The following is a 23,856-nucleotide window of genomic DNA, read 5'->3' on the forward strand; positions in this document are numbered from 1 at the left end:
GTTGCTAATACCAGAAGGTGGCCTGCTCCCCTGGCAGGCTGAATGCACAATGAAACGTGGGGTCTGGATGTGCAGTAGCACATCTCATGCCAAAACAGACTTGTAGCTCGATTGCTTAAGGGAATTAAAATGTAGATATAGGCAGCTTCTTTCTTTCTCTCTTCCTCTCCCCCCGTCCCAAGGGCAGCTGTCATGCAGGAGGCTCCAGTGCACAGGCCTGAGCAGGATCGTGCTGGGAGCAGCACAGGTCTCCCCCAGCTCCTGGGCTTTCAGATCTGGGGAAGGGGCTCTTGGAAAAACTGAGCCTGAAACAACAGGCTCAAGTTCAAGGTGAGATGCTGAGAGCTCGCTGGGTGTGTGGGCTCCTTCAGCTGTGGTGACTTCTCTGAGCTCATCTGGTCTCATCAATGATCCAGTACCCTGTGAAGTGTTATAAAAAAATTGTGGTTATCTAAGTATGACCACGGGACAGGTTTGCCTCCATCTTTCCAAAGCACAGAGTAGTTTAGGTTGGAGGGGACCTCTGGAGGTCTTTAGTCCCAGTTTTAATACCTCCACAGATGGAGATGTTATGGACTCTCTGGGGCACAAGTCCCACTGCTGCCCCACTTTTGTCAGTAATTTTTCCGATGTCCAGTTCTTTTGCTGCAACCTGTGATTCTGACCTCCTGCCCTTTCACTGTGCACATCAGAAAGAAAACCTGTCTCCATCTCCAAAACCTCTCTTTAGAACCTCTTTAACCTTTATTAAATCTCTGTATATTTTTTTTTTCTTGGGCAGCTGACTCAGTATCGTGATATTTGGATCTTCTTAGCATCTTGAAATTATAGTCTTGTTATTAACTTGTTACATCAAAGCAGATTTATTGGTTGGTCATGCAAAAATATCTGTACCCCTGAGCCTCTGCATCCCTGTGACTTCTCTGGTCCATAGTTGTCTGCTCAGAGAGGCTGTGTGGAGCTGCATGGCTCTGCCTTCAGGGAGCTTTTCCAGAGCTCAGCCCTTCGCTCATTCATTCATCACATCCCATGTTTTTCTGGTCTGGTTGAAGTCTTTTGAGGCCAACTCAATCAAATCACTACTATTCAAGATTTCCTAATGCAACAGACAAAACAGGGACCCAATTCTTTTTTGATAACACATTCTTCAGTGATAATAGTGATACTCTGGTTTTCCTTGTAGTTATCAAGATGCTTTTCTTTTCTGTATGCATCAAAGCAGTAATAATTTGAGTTGCCTTCCTTGAGTAATGATTTTGTCTTATACTTTTTTCTGTTACATTTATCTTCGAGGCATTGATTTCATTCCTTTTTAAATTTCTTAAAGTTCTTTCTCCTTGCGCTTATTTTGTAGTGATTCTGAATGAATTATACTGGCTTTGTAATTATTTTAAATAGACACTACTTTTACGTGTAATGCCCTCCCCCCAAAATGGCAAAAACCTTAGGCTAAACTGTTCTAAGGAGAACTTCCCTTGCACCCTCAGAAGGCTTTTAGAAATACAGCTTTGTTAATAGTTTCACTGAATGTATTAACTACAGTAATTGATTCTTTCCTTGTTCTGTGGAATAGTCCCTGTCGTTCTCACATCAGAGCTGGTCCCTCCGTTGCCTGGGGTGTGGGGGGGTGAGTGTCCAACCCCTTGGCTCCAGCCCACCCTTGTGCAGGATTGATGGGCTCAGAGAGACTGCGTGCACCAGAGACTTATTGTAGATCAGACTGTCTGATTTAATTTTCCCAGATTTCTGGGTGGAGGTTTGAGCCAGCAATTGAGTTTACCGAGTTCTTGGAAATTGCAGGCGGCTCTGAATGCTGCCAGTCAGGGCTTGCAGGAGGGTTGCGAAGAGGAAAGGGTAGCAGCGTTCCCGTCGGCGTGGATTAGCTGTGCAGATGTTAAGCTAGCTTTTGGCTCGTCAGAGCAGCAGATTTGCATTCACAGCATACAGCTGATTGTGCATTAAGTCAGTCCCTACAATCAGTGGAATAATTTATTTACATAAGTGTGGTTTGCAGGACTGGGTAGCGATGTGAATATAGCCAGATTAGATGATCTAACTTGGGACTGGAGTTCTGCTTGCTTACACATAGCATCCTATAGATGGTCAAGGTCATTGGCTTGGATATTCAATGTCTCCAGACAGCCAGACACCACCTCTGGGTCCCAGAATTGGTGACCTAGAGGCTGTGCATGGTTGCAGTGAACCTCTGGACTCTGAGGATGGCTTAGGCCATCTATGCAGCTCTAACCATGAGCTGCAGGGGAAATAGGAACTGTTGTGTGAGGGTACAAGCTGCACTGGAGAATGTCCCCAAGTCCATTTCTTTTGTTGGGTTTTTTTTAATCCCTTCATTATTTTGTTCTTCCATCCTTTTATGTTTTATGTAATGGTTCTAAATGTCTCATTGTTAGCTCTATTTAAACATAATTTTGCACAGCGCAACCAGATGACCACAGAATCCCATCATTTGAGATGTAATGTTCACTGTAATAATAGCTACATCATGTAACTTGTGACAGTGATGGTCCTAGCTGTCATATTAGGAGAAACACAGCAATGCGACAGGGACTGGGGTTTTATTCTGTTAAAAGAAAAAGCTATAAAAAAATGTGTCATGAATTCACATCCATTTGAGTGATTTCACAGTATTACCAGGATTACCAGAAAATTAACCCATTCTGAGCTAGAAAAGAGGTATTTGAAGTAAGACACATATTTGACACCTCAAGACACCTATCTAGACTTCAGACAATCCAAAATACGAGTTTCAAATTCTGAAGTATAGGTATCATGTCCAAAAAGGGGCCTGATTATGGAATAAACTTCCAGAGGAAAGTGGACAAAGCCAAAGTCCGACCAATTTAGGAAATAGCTGTAGCTCCATCCTCTTACGCAGCACTGCAGAAAAATGAAATTGCTTTCAACCTCACTGGAAAGAAGCACACGTGGACTCACTTCACATGGAATTCTGCATACACCAAAAATGACAAAGAACCAGAAACCCCACAGGGACTTAGAGTTCGCTAATCTACTTTACATTTCAGATGTTCTGATACCATGGTGATGGGCAACAGTAGAAAGACCTAAAATAGAGTATAAGTGTTTTCAACAGCTTTCTCTTACTAAGTGCACTTCATACTAACATGAGAAAGTCCTCTTGATTTTTTTCCTCTTTTTCCCACTTCAAATAAATTGTCTAGTACCTAAAAGGTCATTTTGAAGAACTTTGCTTTTCTATAAATTACTGGATTTTGTAAAAACACTGAATATAAGTGACAAGAGATTGTCTCTTTGTATTTAGTACCTTACTTTTAGACTCCTAAGAGAGATCCTTTAATAATTTTCTCAAAAGGAGTGGGGTGAGGGAGAGGGAGGGAGGGAGGGAGCGGGAGGATACTGTACCACATTTTCTTTCTGAATTTTCCATGTATCTTGGACAAGAAAGGAATGAATATCCCAGAATAATTAGTGTAATGATAATAAAGAAGGCTGTGAAAAGCCTTATCTTCTAAAAAATGTGTTTGTTGTTTCTCTCCACAGAGCACTCTGTATGGCACCCAGTCCGGCGTGTGTGCAGCTTTTCGGTAGAGTGGCATTTGAATAGCAAGCGGCAAGTTTTATGGGATTTTGTTGATCTTCTAGTAATATTTTTCCCTTGTTTTCTGGAGCTAATCTTATGCCTGACTTCAGTAATTTTGAAGGTATTTGAGATTCGGATGTTCCGTTTGTATGATGGGGTTCAATTTATTAATGCTTCTGTCTACTTGGATCCATGAGCCAATCCCCGTGGTGGCAAAGTGGCGGCCACGGTTCCTGCCGGTGCCGGAGAGGGGACACTGCACGTGGAGGGCTGGCTCCCCACCTGCTCCAGAAACCGAGCCCCTGTACAGAACAGCAAGGGGTTTAAAGGCTAAACTTAAATCAAAACATACCACTTTCTGTTAAAAACGCCTTCTGTCTCTTACCTTTCATATATTTTTTGTGCCTATTTTCCCTTTACCTTTCAATTTTCCTCTCTGTGCTCTAGATAACTTTCCCTTCCTTTGGTGCCGCTGTGAAGCTCAATGGCCCATTCTAATGCAATATTTAGGTGCCTCCTGGCTGTGGTTTAAAAGTTCCTTTAACATTTTCTGCACTAAAGTGGATTTTTCTTATAGCCCAACAATTCTCAGTTCTTAGCTCCTTAGGCTCCTGTAGTTAAACTTCCAGAGCTGTACCAAAGCCCCAGATCTCTGTGGCTCGCATCCCATTTTCAGCATCAGGTATTTTTTTTTGCAGTAGCATCTTGCCTTTTTGCATCATTTGGTGGTGTTGGTACTAGTTTTGTCTTATTTTTCAAGTGCTAAACGGCACTAGGAGGCAGATGAGCATTTATATCGAATACTTGGTGTATTACTTTGTGTGTGTGTAAGACAGCAGTACGAGACTCAGGCTTTGTGTGAGGCAGGCGTTTAAAACTTTGCTGGGAAAAGAAGCTGAAAAAACTCTAGGAAAGCAGGAGGATCGTTTCTTTTGTTCCTGTTTAACATCTAACAAATCTTCTTGGTTTTCCACCTCCTACTGAGGTTCAGGAAAGAGTAGAATGAGAGCTCTCAATGCCTGCTTGAGATTATTCCATTTCAGATCTTACCGAAGCACTGCATAAATTGCTCCTAAGAAAGCACAGGATCACTTGACCTTTTTGATGCTCGCAGAGACTGCCTTGTCATCTACTCTTTATTATAATACCATTTTCAGTGGTATGAAGTTTGTAGTAGAACTGCTGCTCCATGTTTGGGGCAGTGCCCTACTTGCTTTCAGGCCTGTCGGTCTTGGCAGGTAAGGGGAAATCTCTGGGGAAATATTGAAGCTCAGAGTTTAACAGACTAATCTGCACTGTGATGGAGTCTTTTCATTGCTTTCCAGCCACTTTGCTTCAGACCTTTAACTGATGCAATCTGTGATTTTAAAAATCAGAGGATCTGTAGGACTTAACAGTTTGCATTTCTTTCTTGCACGCGCCCATTCACAGGGTCCCATAACCATGGCAATAAAGTGCCAGTTATGAATTTATCCATGCCAAACCAGGCAAGGCTGGCATATATCAATAACCCTTTTTACAGAAAAGGAGATGAGAAAGATTAAATTTTTCCTGATTAATGCATATGGTATAAAGCACTGCTGGAAAAGACAGCTGAGCTGATGTTGATGATGAGCTCATGGCCACTCAAAGGTGTGATCCTTCCCCATCCTTTCTCCCCTTCTGCCAATGCCCCACCCTGCTAAACCCTTGATGAGTCCATTGAGCTTTCTGAGCTGCCAGATCACTATTTTTCTTGATCAGTTTTATGGAGCAAAGGGAGCAGCAGAGTGAAGTGAGGGTTCAATGGGCATGGGCAGGTGCCTGGCCAGGGGATGGCCGGGAAGGGCATAACCTCTTCTCCCAGCTGAAGCCACAACTGTGCCGTACTGTGAACCTTAAGAGCTGAACTGTCTTCCCCCATCCCATCTTTTCCAAAGTTCAGAGAGAACTTCTTTATGAAAGGCACCTGGCTCAGGCAAAGAAATTGGTCGGTATTGAGACGCAACTCTTTCTACATCTTGGCATCTTGTGATATGTAAAGTGTCGTGCAAAAACCTCATTAGCTGGTGTCTTGACTTGTTCCTTGAATTACTGCATTACCCGCAGAGTAATTGCTGTTTACCACTGGTGGAGCAGACCATCTCTCTTTGCTGCGGCTCCTGCGGCCACCCAAACCCCTGCCGTGGCCAGCGTGCCCTCCTCCCCTGCCACTCGCCTTGCACCCAGCCACAGCAGCAGGGGGCAAACCAAGGCAGCACGCACGCCACCCCCCAGCCCCCTCCCCTTTCTTCCCCAGGGTGTGAGACAGCCCACCTTTGTGGCAGTATATTTCATGAGATGGCATATTTGTAATCGATTAATTCTGCACTGGAAGCACACCCATCATTCTTGGCAACATATGGCAACTAATCTCTCCTTAAGCAGTTAATTAGGCACCATTTGTATGCACATGTCGCCCTTTGCACGCTGAAGCAGCTGCGGTTCCTGTAGGAAGCTGTTTGTTCTGGGCTGTCTTTCTCCTTCCTTTGTGCAGAAAAATGAGATGTTTCCTACTCATTTCTTTGCGTATGTTCTTTTTAAAGAGCAAAAGTAATGAGATGCTGCGCTGGGGTGCAAGGCTGGGACAGGAGAGTGATCGGGTCTTTAAACACTGGGCACAGGCTGAGATGAGCAGGGGGCCAGCTTTGGACTCTCTGTGATTACAAGGGTAATGGTTAATTTGGCAGAAATTGTCCTCCCCATGTGCTAAGGAGGGGCAGGAATCAAGTATCTTGCCAGAACTAATCAGGCAAGCTTATCCAGAAGGCACTTCTACATTAAACACAATTTTGTAGCTAGCATTATTATTTTTTAAATTGAAGAGCACTAATCTACTGTTTTAAAACTTTAAAGATGTTAGTGTTTGATCTTAACAAAAAAAAAAAAAAAAAAAAGGGAAAATAAATAAAATCACACAGTGTGTGTTTTGGTACCTGCATGTGTTTTACTGGCCCTTATTAGTTTACTGTTCACATTGCTGAGCATCGTCCAGAGTAATACGTGAAGCCATTTTATGGAGGGAGAAATAGGTGTTGCTGCAGACTGCAGCTGTCTGAAAACTTTAAAAAAAAAAAAAGAAACCAAACAAACAAACAAATAAACAAACAACAACAACAAAAAAAAAACCAAGGAGAAAAGAAATTAAGCCATCCATTACAGGAGGCAGACTGTGTGACAGAAATTACAATACCCTTCACCCATTATTATCATTTATTGTTTTGTATTACAATCATTTCTTCAACCTCCAATTCAGAACTCTTCTATCTTAGGCACTCTAGACTATCTCACAAACACAGTCCTTAATTCGTGGTGCTCATAATTGATATCAAAGGCCATGGAAGCTCAGGACTGGATTTGTTCCTGCTTTTCTTTTATGATTAGGGAGGTACAGCAAGAGTAAATGAAGTTTTAGGGGTGAAAATGTGGTCTGGATTCTTGAATGTCAGATCCAATACTGCAGCAAAAAGCTTCCTTTCTTCCCTTGCTGAATTTCTCATTTTGTTATCTTGTGCCTGGCACCTGGGTGGCATCCTAACAACTTCAGAGGGAAAAATGTGTAATGGACAATCAATAAATTGTTTGTTGGGGAAATTTTCTCCCACCAGAACAATAGAATCCGGAGCTGAAAAGGCATGGAAAGACATTTCAGAGCTGTTCGTCAATTATCACTGCTATTTATTTCCCTAAGATTGGAATGGAAAGCTCGGAGCCTGAGTTGGTATGAAGAGACAGAAAGTGCATGTTGTTCCATTACCTCCAACTTTGGTAAACTCTGTGTAAATCTATAACAAATTAGTAATCACTCTGCAATTTCTCAGCCCTGTCTTGTCTCTATTTTGCTGTGCTTTGGTGTGATTACTACATATTCTATCTCACAGCATCTTGTAGGTGATGTCTCGGCTGGATTGAACACGGTGTTCCCTCCTGCATTTGGTGAGTCAAGCCCACCCTTGGTGCTCAGTGCAGTGAGCTGCGGGAGGGGGGGCGGGGGGGCGGGCGGGCTGAGCTTTCACACTCCCTCGGTGCAGGAGGCAGGTTGCTGAAGTTGGGCTTGTAACTAAAAGGCTCTGAATTCTTCCCAGTAAGCCAGAATTTCTCCCATTCATAATAACAGCAGTTGTGTAGTGTTTGAATAGCTTCAGACTTTCCTCTAGTATTTACTGTCTTCTATTAAGTTTAATGTCCTTTTCTTTTAGAAGCAAGTATAAATGCACTAACTACAAATAACACACAGCCAAAGCAATGATGTAACATGACTGAGTTGCTTAATTTGTCCCTGAATGACTTTCCCCCATCACCAGCCTCATTAACCCAACCTAATTTTTGTTTCTTTCCCACTGGGGTTGCTTTTTTGTTGTATACAGCTGATAAATTCCATTCTTGCAATGTAATATATCACGGATTTCTGTATGAATTCTTCAGGATCCTTCTGAGGAAAGCCTGAGACTCAAGGTGCAGCAAAAGCAGGGGCAGACGTGAGAGGACTTTTCATGATTATTACTCCATTGGTGCTCACAAGCTCCACCTGGGTCCAGGTCCAGTTGAATTGGATACACTATACGTGACAGGAGGGCATCTCCCCCTTTTGCAAAGTCTTTACAGGCTGAGTACTCAGCAGTGTTAAGGTGCATGGAAAGATAAATTGATGGGAAAGCCACCAAGGCTAATTACTGTGAAGTTTCTAGAAGAGTGAGACAAATAGTATGAGAAAAAGCAACAAGCTACAAACCCACATTACAAGGCACCTTCACATAGTTAGAACAGATAAATGAGACAGAAAGCTTTATTTTTTATTATTTTTTTGGTTTTTTTACAGCCATCATTGCAGTGTCTCCTGGCTGCTGTGGCAGCAGCTGACTTGCTGCATCAGTTAGCAAATTTTGCTGCCTTTTGGAGATGCGGGTGTACCCACCTAGACAGCCCCAGTGCTGCCCACTTTAATGGGCTCTCTGCTCTCCATCACACTCATGTGGGTCCAGAGCAAAGAGGTCCTCTGTGGGGTGAACAGATGATGCTAATGGCCAGCAGTTTACTGGTTTGGCTGACTGTGCCTTGGGAGTCTGAAAGAATGGGACTGTTGTGATGTTTGCTGTGGGGATAAAGCCTTAGAAAGTGACAGGTGGTTAAAAAGCATGTATTCAAGGAGCAGAAGGTCCCTGAGGCCACAGAGAACAACACAAAATCAAGAAACCCCCTCAGTCATTGTAGGGCGTACTGTACAAAGGAGGCCGAGTGATTAAATAAGTCTTGTTTGCTGCACTCCTGCAGGAATGAAGATGTGTTAGAAGGAGTTTCAAAGCAACCCAGCCCCCAAGTGAAGGAAACAGTCAGATGGGATTAACGTGGTGATGGCTATTTGTATGCCGAAGTGACATAAGGACAAAGCTAAAAGGCCAGAAGCTCAAGAGAGAAGTGGACTTTGTGCATCAGCTGGGAGAAAAAGAAAAGCGAGAAAGAAGAAAGAAGGGAAAAGGTAGCAGGGGCGAGGGAGCTGAGAGGTTGCTACAGCTTGAAAAGGGCATTAGAAGTGCTACTATATTAAATGACGGAGAGCATCAAGGGGGAATATCCTGCTTTTTCAAAAATTTTGAAGAACTGTACTAATTCAGTAAGGTAAGCACGCAAGGTCAAGGAGGCCAAAAATGAGCAATGAGACAGCTTTGCTGTTCTGACAGATCCATGGCTCTCCACCTGCCACGGCCCAGATGGGGGACAGAGACTTGAAGTAAGAGAATAAGATAAATAGTCATGCAGGAAGGCTTTAAATTACAAGGGATCAATTTCGCTGACATAAATAAAGTTTCTTTAACCTCAGTTCTCCCATGAGTCAGCATTTCCAGTTGGAAATGATTTACGTAAAAACCCAAGAGAAATTAGGGACATGATTGCGAGTGGAGAATGTAAATTTAAGGAAATCAGAACTTAGCTAGGAAGGATAGAATAAGATGCAAGAATTCTGTGGTTAAACAGGGCTATATAGTCACTAGCCTGTGAGCAGGGCAAAATTTGGAGTGCCTTGTTCCCCGAATTATGGTTCCTGACTTCAAGGAGAGTCTCTGCTCATTCTGCCTCCGTTAAAGATCTGTTTTAAGCCAGGCTCTCCAGGGACTGGACTTTCCCAGACTCATATAGACCTACCCTCTTTTGCAGGAGTGTGGAATGCTGCTACTCTCCTATTAACCCATGAACTTGGCATGAGCAGGGACTGACCTCCACTGTGCTACCACTTAAGTTATTCAATTTTATCTCATTTGCACACATAATTTTCTGCCAAGGTGACATTATTGAGTTCTCATGATGATGAAGATGATATTTAGGGTAAGGGAAAAAGAATAAACATGAGCTGGAAATCTGAGCTGGATGTAAGGTTTTTTGAAGGGACAACGAAATACAAACCAAAGATGGTTGTAGGGAAGGGCTTCTTCAGACTCTGGTTGAGGTGCCTGTCGGTCGTAAATTTGTGTAGGTCAAACTGATTTTATGATACCCACAGCCTGTTTTTAGAAACCTTGCTAGACATTTCTTTAGGATTTATTTTTCCCATGTAGGTTTTGTTCTGGGTTTTTCTTGTAGTTTTCCTTGCTTGTTTTTATTCTTCAGAACTGGAAAAGGGCCAAGACAGCTCCCCCAGGCCACTGACTATCTCAGGACCAGTTCAGACTGAGTGTGTAATCAAATTGGGTTTTCTGATATTTGTATGCTGAGGTCTTTTTTTACCTACTATTGCAACTGTAAAAGCCTTGACTACTGTGTAGTCCTTACACATAACCAGCTTTCTCATCTTTGTAGTTCTCATACATCCCAGGATAATGTGATGTGGCAATGCTTTCAGCAGCAGTGCTGCTCTCCGCTGCTCAGACAGTCCTAGGGAGCCAGAGGCTGCAGGCGCCCCGATGTGGCTGTGGTGGCAGCATCTCGTATCCATGTACGGAGCGGGAACTTTGCTTAGATGCAGCTTGGGGATGTCTGAAGTGTGAACGGTGCCATAACCAGTACACTGGCTGTCCTCAAGAAGATGTACAATGATGCAGCATTTGTTCTGTAACTTAAGACAGTTGCTGTATCACAGAGGGTGATACCTGCAGCAGGGTCCGTGACTGGTGAGGAAGGCTTTGAAGCTGCCTCTGCTGAAGGCTGTGACTCTGGGCTTACCTGCGTGGGGAAGGAATGAGCGTGCTATGCCAGGTGGTGACCAGCTGATAGCCAAGCCGTTGTGACCCTCCGCTTCCCCGTTCCTAGCCAGCTGTCACTGCAAGTAAACCACGTAATTTTACTCTACATCCGTTTGCTTTAAAAGCCACGTTTTCCTGTTTGTAGTGTTTCAGCTAGATGTATATCTTTTAATAGCCTTTAGAACCCCAAACCATCTTTCAGCTTCAATGGCTCCCAATGACAGAAAGCTTCAGAGACATTTATACTCGCTGCTCATGCTACCCCCGTGCTGCCATCACTGGGGAGGTCAGGACAGACACACAGGACACATAGAATCTTGTAGGAACTGCTGGGCTTGAACCTCCTGGTGTGGTCTCAAGGTCAGAAATCACAGCTGCTTCTCCCAACTCATGCTTGCAGCCCTGGAAAGTCCCAGGCCCTTCTGGGCAAGTAGTCTCCTGGAAGAGGGAGAAGAGAGGGGACACGGACTAGAAAGGCTAAGACTGGTTTGCCATTTTTGTATCACTCTCAGCTATAAAAATGAATGGGGGGAAATGCCTATTTTTAAATGCTGAAATAAGTCCCAATAATTTTCTGTATTTCTCTTCATTTTATAGCATTAACTGTGAGTACTTTTAATGAGTCTTTCTAGGAAAACCTCTTTTGGTGTGGGGGAAAGTTATTAAGCTTCTTACAAAGGGATTTTATGGTTTTAATTATAAACAGGTAATGGAGTCTATGTAAAAATTACCTTTTGACTTTGCAATAAAACCCATTTCCCCCAAGGTAAGAACTCCATAAAGAGAGAATTACATGGCAAGGGAATGGGGGAGTGGGCTCTGAAATCACAAGGTGCCTGCACAACAGCAGCTTTCGAGAAGCCGCAGGGATCCATCGACCTTAGTCTGTCTGTCTGTCTGCCTGTCTGCTGCAGGCCAAGGAAACCGCAGAGGGCAGTGCAAGGTGCAGGGTTGCCCAGACTGTCTCGTTGTGTTGCATTAGAGCAGCCTCAGGACTTCTTTACCTTTATTAATAGTCACCTATGGATGACCCAAAAACCACAACCGGAGACTGATGCATAGTGGCAGGATCTAACAGTTCTGCTTCCTTTCTGTGAGCTGCACAGTGAGCTGCCATGGTTGGAAAGATTAACTTTTTTTTTTTCCCCCCTGGATAACATCCCTAGATTTATCCACCCTGGTTTTCTTGCTGGGCTTTGCCCACTCTGCAGCAGGAACCACTTGCATCTCAACCATGGAGAAAGTCCCTGTACTGGAAAAGCTTTCTCTTTCAGTGTTTTTCACCACAAATAAGTGAGGCTTTTCAGCTAGCCCTGTCCTGGAGAGGTTGGTCAAAGCTTGAGCTGTCCATACAACCAAGGCCAGTAGGCACAACTGTCCTTTTCTCTGTCTCAAAGGTAAAACAGTGGTTTGCCTCCTGATGTCAAATGCACATTTTTCTGTTCATTGGAAGAGGCATTTTCTTGGCACTAAGACCCAGTGCTGGCGTTTAGTGCTGAGCTCAGCCGTGCCGGTCTTGCAGACTTCTTATGACCTTGAGCAAGTCACTCAATTTTCCTTTGCTTTGTCATTTCTTCTCCTCTTCCTTCCTTCTTCTCTTTCTGCCTGCCCACAGGGAGGTCAAATCTTTGATAAATGGGTTGTCTTTTTCCATAAGGTCAAGTGAATCAAAGAGACCGAGGTACTGTGACTTAATAAGTTAATTACGTCACTTGTCTGTCAGCAAGAGCTGACTGTGTGCGTGCTCTTAGCTGGCTCCTGCTAGGAAATACAGCTCGTTGTTTTAAAACACCATAAACAGAGTTACTCCAGCCAAGAGTCTACCGCATTTGAAATTAGGAAATCAGAAAAGAGCCCTGAAAGCAAAGAGTCTGAAATACAAAAGTTTATAGAAAATGTGAAACCTCTAGTTTCAGAGCACAACCCTGGTGTCCAAACACTCTCACGTCCCCCTTGCAGCAGAGGTCAACAAGGCAATGGCAGGACCCCGTCTTGCAGCGAGACATCTCCTGGGGGACAGCAGGTAAGTCGTGCACTCGGGCCAGCTGTGAATGAACAGCAAAACTAGCAAATGCATAACAAAGCCAGGCGGGTGGCTGGAAATGGGCTGAGTGGTGACCCTCACAGGAGAGACGAGCCAGCCCTGCGCCGATGGGCTGTTGGCAGCACAGGCTGGCAAGGAGCAGTGGTGCCAGCCCCGCTCCCTCTTGTTCCTTCCAGGCATCTGGGTATTACTATAATGCTCTAATCCAGACTGACAGTCTATGCCACCTGCTAGAAGTGGCTAATTATTTGACTAAGTTGATACATGTGTTGGCCAGTTTAAGTTTTAGTTGCTGTCTTTGAGCTGGAAGACTGAGAAAGAAAGAGGTAAAAAGGAAAGAGGCACAGCACTGGAGACTGTAATTCACTGTCTTTTAGCTCTCCCTGTATATCATTTATAAGGATATATAGACTGTTATGGCTCATCTGTATCCCTCTAATCATTAATGAGGTGCCTTTCATGCCCTAAAGTTAAAGTCATAAAAGTAAAGTGTGTTTTCTACTGCAGGTCCATTTTAGTCCTTTATACAAATATCCTAGTGCCCTTTATAATGTATTTGCTATAAATCTTGACAGTGTTATTTGTTTTGTTTTCCTATCTAAATGCAGTGTTGAGTGGAAGCAGCCTCATTATCTCCCAATTTCTAAGGAGAATTCACATATTTGAAAGAAGCTGTGTTAACAGCCCGAGAGATAGAAACCCCTGTACATACCAAAGAGGCACAACACAGGCAGGCAGATCAAGCCTCCCCCTTCCTTGGTCGTGTGTTTTAGGTGATGGATGAGTGGTATTTCATTCTCTGTCCTGGACTTGCGGGTTCAGCAGCAAGCTCATCCACACCTCACCTTTTTCCCTTCCTAAAAGCAGTGCCAGATGAAAGATTTTACCAAATCTAGGGAAACAATATTTGGTTTTCACAAACTAGGTTCCTTCTTTGTTGGCTTTGAGACAGTTAGCTTGTAACAAGGCTGAGCCTTGGTCTCTCATTTGTTATAAATCTCATATCATAAATCATATAGATTACAATAGCATCTGACAGTTAACTGAGCTGCCACTGTAGGAGACTCCTGTAGTTTTGTGGCTGTGCCTGGTTCTTCCTTCCTTTCCTGTGGTTTGCTATTAAACTCTCCAGCAAGCTATAGTCCCACCAGCCAACATCCATAACCTTGTGCAAATTCCAGGAGGTTCTTCAGGTCACCTTCTTCAGCTTCTGTGCGAGCCAGCCTGTGCGACTGCAGCGTGGGTGATGCCTCAGCCAGGTGAAGTGTCACTACACTTGCCTTACGTCAGGGTGTACGGTTTGCTTTCAGGGAGGTTTAGCACAGCTCACGTCAGTATTTTAAATAGCACTAGGACAATAAGGTTGGCTACCTAAGGTTTATAAATGTTGGGCTATGTTAAGTGCCACGTTGATTTCTGTAACCATTTGCAATACCTTTCATTCCTTTTTGGGAAGCCTCTTATTACATACGCTGTCAGCCCTGACTCATCTGGATAGCAAACAGGAGGCAGCCCTCTCCACGCCCCCTGCCATGCCTCATGGGGTAATGAAGCAGGAGAGTTCACTGGGAAAATCCATTGGGAAACAGGTGGGCATGCAGTTTCTTTTCATATCCCAGATTTCTTCATAGAAATCTTTGTTTCCTGGTGAGAAAAAGAATCTGCTACCAAAAAAAAAAAGTGTTAGAGAGAATGGGAAAATGGAGAGTAGTAAGTAAATGGGGTTTAAGGTGTAAGACCATTTTGACTGTCTTTTTCTTCTGCTAAAACCTGCTTTTCTCCAAGACAGGACTGGCTCTGTCAGCCCAGCTGCATCTTCTCAGCACGATAGGGATGCCTTTAAGCCCCCAAGCCTCCATAAGGCCTTTCCAGAATTGCTTATGGCTGTCTGTTTAGATGGAGCTGATAGCTAATCTCCTTCCTACGCACACCCACCCACATGCACACACACCCACACAGACGGCCTCTTCTGTGATCCTCCATTTCTTCAGAGACACTTCAAAAGTATGTCTTGGGTACCATTCAATGTCCCTTGAAAGCAAGGAGGGTCTTTCTTTTGGCTTCAGTGGGCTTTGGCTGTGGGGCTTATCCTTATTTTAGAGCAAGCTTATTTTCTTTGAAAATCCTCTGAAGATTCTCAGAGAAGGATAAAATAATGTTCAGACCTCAGCCCTCTGCCTGGGAGGTACAATATTATCATGTATCACCATCAGTTCAATGTTACAGATGTTTAAAGAGTTAAAAAGCGGCAAGTGATTTTTCTAAAGACTCCAGTAACGAAGTCCAGTTCAACAAACCTCTCATGAAGACATTTAAATCTTTTTAATCTCACTGGGAATCTATTACCTGTTTTGCTGAATCACAACCAGAACACCGACCTTCTGGCTCCTACTTACCCAACAGAAAGGGCTGGATTTGTTTTCTCTTTTCATGCATTTACCAGAGGTTTTAAAAACCTCTTTGTAAGTGTGCAAGGTCTTGTGGCATAGTCTGTAGCTGGAATCCTTTTGCAGAAGAGCTCTCCCCCTACATGTAGTATATGAAAATCAGAGAATGGACTATATGCTTTTTCTCCCATTTTCAGTCATCTTTGCTGGTCTGCAAAAGCATTAGCCCTGTGATCCTCTTTGCAGAGTTGCTTTGGTTCAAAGAAATGCAGATGGATGGTTGCTTTACTTTGGAGGGCCCGGTGAGCAGGCACTTCATCTCCTCCTGGGGATGGTTTGTGCCCTCACAAAGTGCCTCAACACTTCAGCAAACATTTTGCACCAGACAATAACTCTGTTGCCAAAACATACTTTTGATTTGGTCAATTAAGCATATACAAAGCTTTTCTGTAGGTATCACAGAAAAGTACATCTTGATGGGGAAAAAATGTTCCAAATGGATGTTTGCCTTCCTCCGTCTGTCAATCTTCCTGCTGGTAGCAGCCCAGCTCATCCAGAGTCCTCTTTTCTACAGACAGAGGATGGCCCAGAAACCCTGCTAATAAGGTCTATTCTGAGGCAAACCTCTTATTTTAATTTGGAATTGTGCTGTCTGTCCCTTTCCCTTTGTTATTGTGAAGGAAGCTAACCACATGTGTAGAAGTGGAGTAAGCAGTTTATCTATTCCAGCATTACATCCAGGTAGATCCCCAAGTGAGATTCTTTCATCAGACAGGAGGCTGAGTGCTGGGCTTTTTTCTTAATCTCGCTCTTATCTTTCAACTCACCTAATATCCATAGCAAAACACGTCTCTCCTAAAAGGGGATGTTTACAACTAACAGGCATAATTTTTAAAACACAGCAATTGCTGGAGAGTGCTGAACGGTGCACCAGATACAGAAGTTTTTCACAGCTTTGGAGCTAATGAGTTGTAGACATTGGCAAATACTGACTTTTTAAATTAGAGGTACTATAGTTCAAAAGAGACAGATGGCTTTATTTATGAAAAAGGGTTTAAGGACCACACACAGAAGACTCCGCAGAAAGACAAAGTGTTGTCGGAGAGCATACATCATAAAATGTGATATTTAAAATGGTTCAAATTTCAATTCCCCTTTTCCTCATTGCCAGCCAAATCTGATGCAGCTGCTTTCTTAAATCCAGGAACCTCTGTGCCCCAATAAAAACAAACACAAAACAAGAGGAAACTTAGAGGTCACCTTCAGAGCTGGAAATACTGCAGGGTTCACCTCGGGGCTGATTCAAAACCCTTTGAACTCATTTCTGTTAACACCAGTGTGCTTCTCTTTCTTATTACCTCTTCCATCCAATACCCATCTTCTCAAACTTTGGAGACTTGAGTGATCAATACTTTGACCTGTTTCCAGGGGGGGCTTATGCCACATAAGTGTCCGGAGCACAGAAATCCTTGCTAGAAATGCTGCAACGAGAATTGCCAGTGTTGCAGTTAGCCATTACTTTAAAATACAAATTTGATCATAGGTTTAGATGGCCCAGAGTTACTGAGATTCCAGTTGCTGTTTTGCAGCAGAACTCCAAGCGGTAATCGGTAACAACGTGTGCTGTTGGGAGCAGAGGGGGAATAAAGCCATTCGTGTTCAGAAGAAGCTGTGCAGCAACATATCACACAGGAGAGATCAGGAACTGGTACAGCGTGGCGTAGGCATTGACAGCTTTTTCATTCACCCACAAAACATCCAGAGCTGCGCGAGGCTGGGCAGATTCAAATGGGAAGGAGCCCCACTAGGGACATGGCTACAAAAGCCACTTCTGCCTAGAGAGACGGGACGCGATAGCGCTCTGATGGGCAGCAGCGTAAGACCTGTGCTTGATTTCAAATGAGGATCAAATCATAACCCGGAATGGTGCGTAGCTGCTGGTGCTCTAAGGGGGCGAACTCCTGGTAGGGGAAAATATTCCTCTTCTGCTGCTGTTATTTTCTTTCCCAGCTTTAAGAACTACTCCAACAATCTCTTCACTGTCAGCACAGCATATGTCTCCTCTGCTCTGCTGTTATCTGAACAGAATACAGAATGGAAGCAATTTCCAGAAAGCACAGCAAATATTAAGACATGCAGAAGTACAGGGCACAGGGGAAAAATATCCCAGCAGTTACTCGGCTTTCCTGAATACAGTGTGGCAGCTCAAATATTCATCAAGTCCAGACTGCTCCAAGCAAGGAGGCAGATTCTGAACCTTTAGTCATTTGAAGTGAGTCGTTTATACGTCTTGCAGCCTTCATATCTCAATGTTACTTCTACTTTGCTTGGTTTGGTGCCTACGTCTCCTGGAAAGCTGGGCATCCTGCGCTGTTGTGTCTGTGCATCAGAGTCTCTGGTGCTCACATTGCCCTTTGGGGCTATTTGAATGACACAGATCATTTGTGTGAATCATCTTTTGTTCTCTAGAGTATGGGAACAATGTTGACGTAGTGGTGTGAGTCTTGCAAAGGACACCAAAGTAGTCAGGGAGGTTTGAAATCTTCATCTGTGGAGACGTTCAGAAGTCAAGAAGTCCCTGAGCAACATGCAGTGACCTGACCTGCTCTGAGCAGGGTGCTGGACCAGGGACCTCCAGAGCCCCCTTCCAGCCCAGGTACCAATATGAGAAGCAGTGTATGTCAGTGGCTGAACTCTTGCCAGCCTGCTGTCCTGAACAACACAGCCAAGGTAACCTGTTCTAGAAAAGGAAGGATTATTATCTCATCCTAACCTAATGCATTTATGTCAACCAAGCACAGAACTACCTCAAGCCACTCATTTACGGTGCTGCTTTCCCCATGTCACCTGGCAGATTTGTCTTGAAAAAAGCATCTGTAGAGCAGAGATTGGAGCCTCTGTGTCAATTGAAACCTCAGTCTTCTAATAGCAAAGGAGATGTCTGTGTCCTGATGGTGACATCTGTGCACCCAGAAGGAGATTGTGGCCGCCCCTGCACGTTCACACAGAACCCTGAGCACCCGTTGCATGGCCGTTGTCTGTAGCTTCATATTCTTCAAGCTGTGGTTAGAGCTGGAGCCACCATCCACAGGCAGTGCCTGAGGCCAAGCAAAGGTCTTATTCCTGTTTTAAAAGAGGTTATTCTCTTACGCTCACTGGCTGCTCCAGTAACACTTGCATTTGTGAGGCTGAGCTGGAAGATCTTCATTCTCAAACTCCTGCTGTCCGTATAGTTACCATGATGGAAGGTTTACAGCCACCTTAGGGCAATGACAGACAGACATACCCAGAGTGTTTGCTGCTAATTAAAGAGCGTTTAGGAAGTCCTGGGCTGAGTGATTATTATTCTGTAAGAAAGCAGAATTAATATGTAGAAGTTCCCACTGGAAAACAAGACTCAACACCGCAGGGACAGACAACAAGCTGCAAGCTGCTGTGAAAGGAAAGGTCTGTTGTGTTTGACATTCTATAATCTTTAAATAAAGCATAGTTTAGTCACTAAATATAAGCTCTTACTGCTTTAATGTTAAGACCAATATGACCACTGGCACTAAATGTAGCTAGGGATAAAGGCAGTAATAAGAAATTGCAGGAGAATAGTGTAATACAGTTTAATTTCCAGCAAAACATAGGGCAGTGGAGGGGGGTGTCTTTTATTTTAGGATTATGAAGTTGCAGTGGGTTTTGGTTTTGGTTTTTTCTTTGTTTTTGTGTTTTGTTTTTTTTTAACAAGATTCCAGCAGAAGAGGATAAATGAAGGCAAGTGGCTGACTCAGGCATTCTGAAATTAGCACTGAAGCTTTCTGTTGCAGCCCATCATTACTCTGTGGACTTGCAAAGCAAGAAAAAATTGAAGTATTAAGTGAAGATGCCATTGAAACAGACTGTTCAATTATAAGGGCTAAAAACCAACTTGTTTATATTGGCTCTTACAAATTTTTATTTTGCTACTCATTTCTCATTATACAAGGCATAGCTCTCCAGAGAGAGAGAAAATAGACATATGGAGAACCTACTGACCCCTGCCTAGTATTTAGACTTTCTACATGCATTACTATGCTACATAGATTTATTACATACTAATAAATAATATAATAATATCTTAGATTTGTATAGCACCTTTCTATTCCCAGAGATTCCAAAGCACTTTGAAAACAGCAGGACTTAATTGTCTTCTCACTTTGCTTTTATGCACTCTTGACTTCAGGGGGTTTACTCTTGATTTACACTAAAAATATGCAAGAATTGGTTATCTTCCCTCTGGACCACAGCTAAGAGGAACCACAGCAATTGTGAATGATCACTTAGTAGCATGATAAACCATTTCAGACAGAGAATGAAAACTGGGGGTATTTTTGGCTTAACAGAAAACAGAGTGCTATAGAAAAGCAGAATATTCTAAGCCACAACTGGAATTAGGTTAGGAGCAGTAGCTCATCAAAGCATCTCTTAGTCTTAAGTAGCCAGCCTTGAGGTGAAATTCCACGGGAGACAGGGCGGTTTGGTGTAGTACTGGAATATCAGTTTGGTGCTTGAAGTTGCTCAGTCGTATTTGTGGGGTTTCACAACAATTGTCCCTTCTTGTGTGGGTAATGACTACATGGAGCTTGGATATAAAGTTAATTTCTAGGAAAAGATAAGTTCCTGTGAAACAGACTTGGGAAACAATATTACATTTTTTTCATTAACCTATGAAGCGTGTATGATCTAAAATGTGTAGTAGAGAGACTGATGTCCTATAAAGAGAACAGTACATACTGCAGTACTGAGAACAGTGTCCCCAGCTGGCAAATTAACGTTTTTTTTATCAAAACATTAAAAAATGCCAGATTTCCCTTTTTACAAAAGCTGATGCTTTAAAACTTTTCAGTCCACAAAGTACTAGTAATTAGAAAAGAAATCAGGATTTTCTGATGTTCTGAAATGTTTTATTGTTTTGAATTTCCCTTAAAGTGATTTTTTTTTCCTCCTCCTTGATCTTTGCAGTGATACAGTGCAAACAGCATTCAACCAAAACCAAAATGTAGGGGAAAACCTAATTACTTCTTCATACTGTTTAGATTTTCAGACTTGTTAGAAATGGAAAATTTTTGTTTTGATTAGGAACACTTTATTGTTTAATTCCTAAAAAATCCCGAATTGTTTCTGTAACATGGAAATACTATTTAAGTTCTTCAGGTTTGCTATTTGACCTTCAGAGCCAGGAGACACCAATGCCTTCCCTCCTTACCAACTCAGCTGGGGCTGAGGTATGAAGGGGAGAGAGAAGAGCTCACAGCTAAGGCAAAAAACAGACCACTGTGGCTGAGAGATGGAGCTTTGCCTCCTGCGCCCGGGTTCTTACCTTCGTGAGTAAGGTACAACCAACCTTCGTGAGTAAGGTACAACCAACCTTCGTGAGTAAGCTACGACCAACCTTCATGAGTAAGGTACGACCAACCTTCGTGAGTAAGCTACGAACAGAGTGAGGACGAGCTCCCAAGTTTCAAGGTCTACAGCTGGTCTCCAGGTTATGTCTGACATTGCCTCAGTTCTGCTACACGGTGGTTTGGTTTTCTAAGGACAGAAATGTAGGCAGCGTGATAAAGATGGTCGGAAATGGATAAAGCTGCTAAGGGCAATTGGGTAACAATGTTCCTGTGGGAAGATCTTTCATTTGCTTGCTTGTGTGCGTTTTGTTTTGCACAGTATTTGTCCTTGGGAGTTGTATGCATTCATAAGCTTAGTTTAGTACAGGTGCAAGCTTGAGAAAAGCTTGCTGTTCATGAAGGACGTTGATGCTTTCAGGGCCACCAGGGCTGGATCTGCTCCCTCTGCTGCAGAGAGCTGTTTTGAACTATTGTATGAGCAGAGCCCTGTGAGCCAGGCCATGCTGACCACAGCCGGGGTCACCTTCTGTGTCCGCTTGGAGAGAGCGATGGTTTCAGTTCAGACATCAGTGGTTTGGGCAGTGCCGGTGCCTTGCCGTCTATCAGAAGATGACAACCCAAGGACAGCCCCCCTGGTGTCCAGCATTCACTGGTGTGTGTGGGAGGTACCAGAAACTGCAGCGCAGGCTGCAGACACAGGTCATGGACTAGGCTGAGAAACCCACAGCTGCCCGCAGGGCTGTAGGAGGGCACAGGCTGGGGAACCACGAGCATCTGACTCATCTCCTTACTGCAGTGAATGAAGGATACGCCCTAGCCCGCAACTAGGCTCCATCCAAGGCAATCTAAAAGGAGGCATCGCAGGTTTTTCCTGTGCACTGGGCCGCCCTTCGCATCTGAACAGCTTCCCCCTCTCCGCCCAACCCCTGGTTTTGCGGTAAGGCCCCCGGTCTTGAAGCAATTTTGTCATAAGGCCAGCAAAGAAACAGAAAAGGTTTGGAAGTGGGTATTGCATCTTCTCTGAGGGAATTACTAACGATCTGCAAAGTTTACAGCCCAACAAATGAGAGCGAGTGGGTGAGGGCAAAGCACACTGGCTATTTTAAAAATAGAGTTGTTTGTTCTAAAGGCTGAAGTGGTGCTTTCGAGAGAAATAAAACAAGGATGAGGAAGCAGTAATAAACCAGGACTGTTGTGCAAGTGAACAGTTGTCTTCCCAAGGGAGCACTTACAAGCCCTACTGATGTGTGACAGCATCCCCTGTCACTCGGCGCTACCAGCTATTGTAATAAAAGTGGCCTTGTAATGGCTGGATGGGAACTCCTGGCCGGGGTAATGGCCACACTTGCCCAGCCCTCCTGGGAGAGCATTTGCCTTGGACCGAGCACGGTCTTGCCCTAAGTCTGTGTCTTTCTGCGTACAGTGTATTGATCTCCCAGAAGAAGGCTCCGCTCTGGGTACCAAGGGTCGTTTCTCACTGCCAACTAGTTACGTGGCACAGGGCAGGCGGTAAAGAGAAACAGCAGACAGAGACTTTAATGAACGCTTCACACGTGAAATAGGATGGTTCTCCGCAAATTAAAGGGATGCTTGTCTCAACTGAGTGATTCTTGAACCTTTGGCGTTGCACTACTCTGTGTCAGCCGTGCTCAGCGTGTGCCAAGGTGAGTTCTTATAAACAGCCTGGGAACCAAATGGGCTGCAACAGCATCCTTGAAACGTTCTACTTGGAGGTAGTATTAAATAGAAACTGAACTTGCTCTCAGGAATCATTTACATGTGAATTCTGCCAAAATGTGTTTCAAGGCACAATAAAGAGCCTGATATTTTTCTATGCTGAATGTCAGTGTTAAAAGACGTGGTTAGCTGTAAATATATCAAACTGCTACTTTCCCTGAATGTACCTGCCTTCAGTGGGTATCAAATCAAACTGGCTTGCTCCAGGCAACTCAGCCTCCCATGTTTTTCACGTAGCGGGGGAATAAATTTGTTATGTCCTTGCTCAGAGCTCTTATTTTCTCATCTTTGTCGCAGGAATGACCTAGAATGGGAAAGAAGTCTTGACATCCAGAGCCTACATGACAGATGTCTCCAAATCCCAGGCAAGCCCCTGGTCTGGCAGCTGCCTCGAGCCCATTCCCTGATGCTGAGAGAGCACGAGCACGTCCAGGTAGGTGTGTCTCTGCCTCTCCACTAATTGCTGAAGGAGCCTAGGTGACTGAAGCAAAGCTAAGTGGCTAACCTTATGTGAGATGACTCTGTGCCCTGGGGAGCTCTGATAGCTTTCCCAGGGTTTCAGCCAGGCTCTCAGAAAATAAATATAACAGCCTCGAATTATATGTTCACAGTTGCTTTTTGCTGACAGTAACAATTTGCGTTTTGTGTATAGGGAAAAATGTATTTACCTATTATCCCTACCACACTGGGTTGAAATCCTGGGGTTTCTTTAGCAGTTGTGGTGTTACGGAAAATTGCCTCCAGATCTGAACATGCAAGCTAAGCCTGTCTCTATGTGCCAGGTCATATTGTAGAAGAAAGTCCAGAAATACCCACAAGTGATGCTGTAAGAAGCAGGAAAATTGTTGTGGTTTGTTTTTTTTTCCCAATTTAGAGATGTACTGGTGTTCTGCAATAGCACCAGCATACAGAGTTGTAGGGAGGCTTCTAAATAACTTCTTCAGCGTTCTTTGTCAATATTTTGTTTGAACAGCTCATAAACTTAGTTATCCTTGGGACACCTCTGCAAAGGGAAACTGAGGCACAGTGAATCTGAGTGACTTGTCTCAAATTATATGGGGAAATTAGTCTCGAGTCCTAGTGTAGTTCCCTGACCTCTGAGCCGCCCTCCTGTAGCGTTTTGGGACAAGGCTATACAGCGCTGAATGATTCCTCACAAACTAGTGAGATTTACACCACTCCTCCTTATCCTGCTTGCGAAGTGCTCCTCTTGGAGGTGCTTTGGCTGGAATTCAAAGCTAAGATTTCCAGAAGTGACTAAAAATTTCTGATACCTTGGAGTGTACAAAAAAAAAAGCCAAGAAGTTGCAAGCCTAGGACTTTCTCCTCCCTCAGAGGACAGAACACTCCCTTTTCCACAAGTTCCCATTCATTATTGTTGTTAAAATTATTATCAAGATAACACCTGGGGAGTTCACATGTTTTTCACTCCCCCTGTCTTGCATCCAGGTTGAAGAGGGCATGGCTGGAACATCTCCTCTCTATTGCTGAAGCCTACAGAGAATTAAAACAAATTTTTTTTGATCAAGTAATTTTGTAGTATAGG

General features: G+C 43.8%; 1 long non-coding RNA gene across 1 annotated transcript in view; it reads left to right on the forward strand.

Moving 5' to 3' along the window:
- The window catches only part of LOC308071088, a 35,065-nt gene continuing 11,209 nt past the window's right edge, over positions 1-23,856 (forward strand). The window contains exon 1 of the long non-coding RNA XR_013930985.1: positions 1-23,856. This exon is cut by the window's right edge and continues 10,074 nt beyond it. This is a non-coding gene — a long non-coding RNA (uncharacterized lncRNA).

The sequence above is a fragment of the Falco punctatus genome, assembly GCF_963210335.1.
Source record: "Falco punctatus genome assembly, chromosome: 10".
Taxonomy (NCBI): domain Eukaryota; kingdom Metazoa; phylum Chordata; class Aves; order Falconiformes; family Falconidae; genus Falco; species Falco punctatus.